The sequence below is a fragment of the Nicotiana tomentosiformis genome, chromosome 11 (genome assembly GCF_000390325.3).
Source record: "Nicotiana tomentosiformis chromosome 11, ASM39032v3, whole genome shotgun sequence".
Taxonomy (NCBI): domain Eukaryota; kingdom Viridiplantae; phylum Streptophyta; class Magnoliopsida; order Solanales; family Solanaceae; genus Nicotiana; species Nicotiana tomentosiformis.
This window is the reverse complement of record NC_090822.1, coordinates 42914563-42922409: the sequence shown is the minus strand read 5'-3', so window position 1 is coordinate 42922409 and position 7847 is coordinate 42914563. Positions and strand designations below refer to the sequence as shown.

Here is a 7847-nt window from a genome sequence, read left to right as displayed (position 1 = left end):
GCTTTAAATCAATAATACAATCTTTTTTCATATATGAATCAATAAATGTTATTTCAACATAAAATTTATAAAATTATTTTCGTTCTAGAATGTGCCTAAGTAAAAGCAGGCATACGCAACGGGTATCAACTTTAAAATTCTAAGTTTTCTTAAAAAACGTTGCCCAAGATAACAAGATGGAAAATTATTATCTCAAAGCAAAAATAATCATGTACTCAATGGAAGAAAATTTCGCTCTTTATATCTTGTAATGTCAAATTCTTAGCAATATAAGTATGAAAAATTATAAAAACAATTTCTCAAATAAATCTTATATTCATAAATTGTGTATTTACAACGAATCTCTATCGAACTCATCATGTGTACTGCATGACAAAGTAAAACAATGTATAGCTCCTTGTCTTGTGTTTAAAGAATCATACAAATACCATATTTATCTAATAAATAATTGTCCATATAAAAGTATACAAAAGAAAATTGGTAGTACCAGACTTGTTTGGGTGATTTTGTTTTTGGGTGATGTGAAACCACCTGATTAGGTAGTGTTTCTGGAAATAATATTTTGGAGTTTCTTAGGCTTTAAACTTTTTTTTATTTGCTTATATTGGTTTTAAAGTTTAACTTCTTTATTTGAGAATAGAAGTGGAAAATTTATTATGATCTCATACTACTAAATATTAGTAGTTCATTTATATATAAAAAATTTAGAGCATTTAATATCTTTACACAAGTAGATACATATCCAAATTAGGAAGAATGTAATAACCAAATATTAGGTAATTTTAAAGTCTTAAAAATTATAGAAATAATTAAATTATAATTTTATCCAACATAAAATTTATTTGTAAGGGTAAAAAATGCGAACGACATTTCGTTAAGGAGTTTCGTGCTATGCACGTTGTGCGTGTACCCCATTTTAATAAGAATTTTTTTTTAAAATATAATATAATATTAATGTATGCATCATTTATTTATAAGAAATGAATTCTAAAAAAAATATTAATAGTATCATAAAATGCGTGAAATCTTGAAATTTGTGTTCGTTCTTTCATCCGATTCCGACTGATGTAGTGTATTAGTTTTCTTGTATTTATAATTAGCGTCATTTAAGTTCAGACTTTATGTACGTGTTAGACTAAAAAAATATTGTTTATATTTCTAAAAAAAAATTTATGGAGAAAAAATAATTCAACTAAAAAATAGGTATATTCTAAGTCTAAATCTTATTGAATTTTTAAGCTTCAACGTTGGCCTACTTAAATCCCATTAAAATTCTGATTTCTTGTAACATTTGACATTTAGGAATTGTTTTTTAACGCTTGTTACTTGTTTTCAAATTCATAACGAAGCCAATGACATATTTTATTAACTCAAATAAGGATTATGAGAAATAAAAGTGTTATGGTGCTTATATATAAGCAAATGAAAAAATATGAAAGAAGTTAACTCCAATCAAAATTGATTTTCACCATCTCCAACAACATAATGCCGTCTCAAGCTACAGTATATATACCCATCATGATAATTCAGTGTAAGCCCTATGATTCGAGATAGAAAAAAAAGATTAGAAACTTGGAAGTTCTAAAAAGATAAAGAGAGAACGAACAATATCAAAAATAAAATTTAACACTTCGTAATTTTTATTTGAGTTTAAAAAATAATATAAATATTATCAAATAATACATATTATATTCACTAAATTGAAAATAAACAAGGAGACTTTAATATCAAAAATTTACATAACTTAATTGAATCAAAATTTCAAACAAGGAGATATCAATGAGTCAAATAATCAAATTAAAATATATACCATTGCAAAATAAGTTGATTTAGTTAATTCTTTCAACTATCTCATCAAGTACATGTATATAATAAAGCAATGATATTATACTCACACTAATAAAATAGAGTAGAACTATAATTCCTTATTGACTAAAGACTGTTAAAGAAATCGACGCTTGTGTAGTATTTTATGGTGTTGCTACAACATTAATCTTGATCGGGTCTAAAATAGCTCTACAGACCATAATTTTTCATGTTTTTATTTATGATGCAAGATTTCATAATTTATTTACTGCATGCAAAAACAAATCATACCATAATATAAATTCATCCTAACATAATAAGCACATAAAAAAATAAAAGCAAAGAAGGAGCTCACCAGCTTTCAAGAAGACCAATAAAGAGAAAGTAAATTTAAGATGACTTCTAATTTTCATTACTCAACATAAAAAGTAATATACAATTCATCACACGGTGAATTTTTATTAATATGCCATAAGTTAAAGAACAACAAAAATATTGCTGATTTCTCTTCGTGCCTAGGTTTTTAAGTGTTAGAATAAGTAGTAGGAAGATATTATAATAGTTACGTTACTTACCTAGTTCAAATAAGTTAAGAATTTAAATAAGATAAAATATTGATTGATTTTATTTTCCTAAATATTTGAACTTTCTATATAATTTAAATAAGAAAAAATTTAATAAGAAAGATTTTAGTTGATTTCAAAACTCTAAATGTTAGAGAAATAATTAAATAACGATTTTATCTCATATAAAATTTATTTTTAAATAATAAAAAAGACGAACGATATTTCGCTAATAATTTTTGTACTTTTAATATAATATAGATATTCAAACTTGGTCCCTAAGTTTCTACCCCCACATTTATATTTTATAATACACTACACACTTTACGCACACAACCCATCAGATCTTTATAACCAAAAGAAACCCTACTTCAAACTCATTCCCTCATTCTCACATTTTCAGTCGTTCCCTTCCCCCTTCTAACTTTCATTCCTCTTTCAACTTTGGAGACAACATTCCAGCCGTTCGTCCCCTTCCCCTCGTTAGCTGCTGCTGCGCCGCCGCCGCCGATGGCGAGCTGGCCGGCGACATTACCTCTCTCCCCTACCGATCTCCCTTCTTCTTCGTCATGTTACCTCGCCGGAAACTGCTAAAGCTCTAGATCGGGTCAAAAATGGCAGATCCGGCAGATGCCATTTAGTTTGTGACTTTACAGCTGGTCTTCATTCACTTGTTCGCTGATTTGTTTGACAAGTTTGAGTCCTGGCGCTACTCCGGTGTTCTCCGTTGAAGTAGCGCCGCTCGCTTTTTTGTTTCCCGGCGACTCTTTGCTTCGCCTCTGTTTTGCCATATTTTCTGGCGACCACCATTGCAACTGGCAGACCCTTTACGTCTATGTTCCTTCTATTTGCTTATACTATTCTTATAAAATAATGTGATCTAATAAAAAGGGTTTCGTTTGTTTTTTTTTGGGCAGATTCCGGCCAAAAAATTGAATTTTCTGGCGACCTGTGTATATTCCGGCGAGCCCTTTCCATCTCTGTTTCTCTTGCTATCTTGTGTGGTTTATTTTGGCTAATACCATGTTGATGTTGTTCTGTTGTAATGTTGGACGACGATGGTAGCCTTGCGAAACTCTTTGGAAATGAGTTTTTTGGTTGCTTTTCATCACTGTTATACGTTGCTAAAATTTGGATTGGTTTTCTTTTGTTGGTTCTGACGATATTCTGAGTTTGTTGCATTGGTTTGTTTTAGAAATTGAAGCTAGACCAAGATGCTACATTATTGGAATTTTAGAGTTGGTTCATCACTTTGAACTTGGTCAAAGAGAGGACAAAACTCCAGTCTAATATTCCCATTGCGGCTTTGCAGCTTGTTTGTTGGTTTCCGATTGCTTTGATTTATCTGTGCTTTGTTTTATCGCTGCTAGTTTAATTTATCAGACTTCATCGTTCGAAGGTTTGTTTTGAGTACTAGCGCGTCCTTCGACGGTTTGAGGTTTTGAGTAGTTTCACTTCATGTTTTATGACTTGTACGTGCGTCGAAATTGAATTTTGGGAAGTTTGTATTTGATTCGAATAGAAAATTGTCAATTCGAAAGCTTTAAGTTGAAAGAGTTGACCAATGTTTGATTTTTGAGTAAATAACCTCGGAATCGAAATTTGAAGTTTCTAATAGGTTCATATGATGATTTTGAACTTGGGTGTGTGTTTGGGTTGAGTATCGGGTGGCTCGGTAGCGATTCAACGCTTAGTGAGGAAAGTTAGTATTTTGAAGATAATTAAATTTCTTAAGTTTGACTAGAAATGAACTTTTGTATCATGGTTGTCCGTTTGGGATTCCGAGCTTTGGAATAGGTTCGTATTGTAAATTATGACTTGTACGTAAAGTTTGGCATTATTCTGAAATGTTTAAGTATTATTTGGATGCGTTCGTCGAAGTCTGAATGTTTGAAAGTTTAAAGAAAGGTTTCCTTTGTCGATTCGTAGTATTAATGTTGTTTGGCGTGATTTGAGGTTTCGACTAATTTCGTAGCATGTTTTAGGATGTGTTAGTATTGTTGGATGGGGTCCCGGGGGCCTCGTGTGCGAATCAGATTGGAATCACAGATTGAATTTTGGACTTAAAGAATTTCTGAAGCTTAAGGCTTCTTGTGTAATTGCACCTGCGAGGTTTTGACCATAGGTGCGAGACTGCAGGTGCGGCCCGGTGGTTGCAGAAGTGCAGTTTGATTGGAGCTGGAAAGGCCGCAGATGTGAGGTAATTTCTGGATCTGCGAGCCCGTAGATACGAGGAATATTCCGCAGAAGCAGAAATGAATTGGACGGGCTGGAGTCGCAGAAGCGGAAGGGTTCCGCAGGTGCGAGTGCGCAAGAGCGGGGTTTTGATCGCAGAAGCGGTCCCGTAGGAGAAAATTTCTAGCCGCATGTGCGCTTGGTAAGAGTTTAATGAACTTTTCGCACCTTTGATGTTTTGTCCGCAGGTGCACCGTCGCAGGCGCGGCATTTTGGACGCAAAAGCGAAATCGCATCGGCAGAAAATATATGTTAGCCAAATCGGGTTTTGGCTCATTTCACCTCATTTCTTTCATTGGAGCCGACCTTGGGGGCGATTTTGGAGTGCCATTTTTATCATCCTTCATGTGGTAAGTGATTCTACCGTTGTGAGTTAAATACTTGATTTACATATGGATTTATACATGAAAATTTGTAGAAATTGTGGGATTTTTGAAGAAATCTAAAATTTGGTATTTTTGGATTTTGATCACGAAATTGGATATTGAATTAGGAATAAATTATATATTTGAGTTCGTGGCGTTATGTGTAATGCTTATCTTTCAGAATTTTCATAATCTGGGCAAATGGGCTCGAGTGTTGACTTTGTTGACTTTTCAGGCAGAGTTGAGAATTATTATAAATCGTTAAATTATACGCATTGGAGTATATTTTGATTGATTTGCACATTGTTTGACTAGTTTCAGATCGTTTGGCTTTGAATTGAAGAGTTAAAGAGGCATTGAAGTCGGTTATGAAACTTTAGAGCGAGATAAGTCTCATATCTAACCTTGTGAGGTGGAAATTACCCCAAAGTGATATAATTGTTATGTGCTATTAGTTGTGGGTGTTACGCACGCACGAGGTGACGAGAGTTTGTACGTAGCTAAAACATGTTTATGTCATGGTAGACTTAGGACTTTATCATATAATATTTGAATTATTTGAACTCATTCTGCTGGCTTAATTAAGTGAATTTATAATTGAAATTGATTTAGGAATATATATATATATATTAGGCCGAGCCTTATCACATTGAGTTGTTGGCAAAATATTTGATAAACAGTAAAAGGTATACCCACTTTATGCTCATGTACTTGTATTGTAAGCACGAGACTCATAATTCGATAAGTTCTTTCCTTGCTTATGGTGCGGGCCGAACGTCTCGGTAGTATATTGAGATGCATCTCTTGTTCGTGCCGGTCGACCCTCGACAGTGTACACAACACTCTGGATCGGACCGTACGACCTCAGCATAATCGTGCATATTACCGCTAGGAGTATGAATATTCGTGAGATGACCTGACATTTATGTGGTATTCCTTATCCGTTTGACACTATATTTGATATTTCTGATCTGTTGAAATAATATATGACCTTCGGGAGATTTATATTGCCAAAAGAAATGTTGGAGGATTATGTTAGTTACTGTTTTACCTTATTATTACTGTTGTGCTTCATATTTGTTTATGATTTATCATATTGATTTATTGGACCATTAGTAAGCGTCGATGTCGACCCCTCATCACTACTTCTCCGGGGTTGGGCTAGATACTTACTGGGTACGCGTTGATTTATGTACTCATGCTATACTTCTGCACTAAATGTGCAGGATCTGTCAGGTTCATTTGGTGGTCATCTTGGCTCATAGGCGCAATTGCTGAGGAGACTGTATGGTGAGCTGCATTCCAGGCTATGTATCGCAACCCACAAAATTTCTATCGTACTATTTACTTTATGCTGTCTTATTTACACTCCAGACAGATATTATATTATTATTGTACTCCTTAGTAAATGCTCATGCACTTGTGACACCGTATTTTGGGATATTTTAGAATTTATTTATGGTTTGCTTAACATCAACACACTTTCACTTTGTATTTTATTTAAATTGTAATTATCTACCATTTTAACGAATTTATGTCTCTACCTAACAAGATTCATGATTTCAAAAATAATAAAATGAATAATTGAGTTGGTATTTCACCGTTGTCTTGCCTAACGACGACGTTGGGCGCCATCACGACCTATAGTGGGTTTTCGATCGTAACATGGACGATCTTTAAGAACCGATAAAATATTTGTTTAAATATCACTAACTTCTTAACAGTGTTGTGTTAAAGGCCGATGAGAACAATATTTTGAGGCCCCGACGCCCTGAATGACCCTCAAATTGGGCCCGAAATAACGAGGCGATGATGATAAACATCGAAAAAGGAAAAAGACGAGAACACGAACCAACAACCTATGGGAGGCGACACGGTTGACCATCAGAGTTGCTATCGAGGCGGTTCCCGTTCTCATGTCTAGACGGATATCGGATATTACAAGTATCTGAGCCTCCTATATTATTTTTAAACTATTTTCCAAAAAAACAATTTCAAAAAAACATTTCTTAAATCATTACCAAAAATATTTTAAAATCATTTTTCTAAAACAATTTCTAAAAAACATTTCAAATAATTTTCAAAAGAAAAAAAAACAATTTTAAAAAAAGTATTTTTCAAAGGAAAATTATTTTCAAAATTAGTAATATTTAATTTATTTTTACTTTATATTATCTTACTAACAATTTTGCTTCTCTTTTGTCACGACCCAATTTCTCCCTCCGTGAACTATCGTGACAGCACCTAGTATCTACGACTAGGTAAGCCTAATTATTGTGGAAAGGAAATGAAAACACAAAGATAGCAGCTAACAGATATAGTAAATAAGCAGAAATGGTGCCACTCGACATATACAATATTCACTTTTTCCCAAAATCTGGAATATCGCAAGTCACAGGCTACTAAGAAGTCTTAACCGTTCTATACATCATTTCTACAGAAAGAAGGAAAAATGAACATAGGGGGATACAGGGGGACTCTGAAGATCTGCGGACGCGGGCAGATGTATCTTGAAGTCTCCAATAAGCAGCAGTAACTGCAACTAGTGTTAAGGCTAGAAAGATGAACCTGGATCTGCACACGAAAAACATGTGCAGAAAAGGGCGTGAGTACACCACAACGGTACCCACTAATTGCCAAGCCTAACCTCGATCGAGTAGTAACGAGATCAGGTTAGGGCCCTACTGGTATAAAATAATTAAATAAGATAAAACGAGATATCATAGTCAAAATAAGTACGAAAATCTAACGGGAATAGAATCATAGCAAAAAAACAGCTCAGAATACAGGGATAACAACAGGGGATCTCCCGAAATGGTGTCATTTGTGACTTGTCTGCAAAATTTGGGCTCAATCGAATGCGATTTGATAGGTTTCG

At 33.8% G+C, this 7847-nt stretch overlaps 1 long non-coding RNA gene across 1 annotated transcript; it reads left to right on the top strand.

The window, feature by feature from the left end:
• The first annotated feature begins 2716 nt into the window (after positions 1-2716).
• LOC117276655 (uncharacterized) lies at positions 2717-6446 on the top strand. Its single transcript, XR_004506926.2, has 2 exons — positions 2717-4954; positions 6196-6446. It is a non-coding gene; the product is annotated as an uncharacterized lncRNA (long non-coding RNA).
• Positions 6447-7847: the final 1401 nt, after the last annotated feature.